Raw genomic sequence first — 350 nt, 5'->3', positions numbered from 1 at the left:
GATATACAGTAACAGTCACCTTACAGGCAATACAATGGCATTAAATTCCTATCTTTCAATAGTTACCCTGAATGTAAATGGGCTGAATGCCCAATGAAAGGACACAAGGCATCAGATTGAATAAAAGAACAAGACCCATCGATATGCTGTCTACAAGAGACTCATTTTAGACCCAAAGACACCTCCAGATTGAAAGTAAGGGGTGGAAAACCATTTAACATGCTAATGGACACCAAAAGAAAGCTGGGGTGGCAATCCTTCTATCAGACAATTTAGATTTTAAAACAAAGACTGTAATAAGAGATGAGGAAGGACACTATATCCTACTTAAAGGGTCTATCCAACAAGAA

Source organism: Callorhinus ursinus, unplaced genomic scaffold (assembly GCF_003265705.2).
Source record: "Callorhinus ursinus isolate GAN/ISIS: 27379988/994484 unplaced genomic scaffold, GSC_fseal_2.0 scaffold29, whole genome shotgun sequence".
Taxonomy (NCBI): Eukaryota; Metazoa; Chordata; class Mammalia; order Carnivora; family Otariidae; genus Callorhinus; species Callorhinus ursinus.
This window is presented reverse-complemented; position numbering follows the sequence as displayed.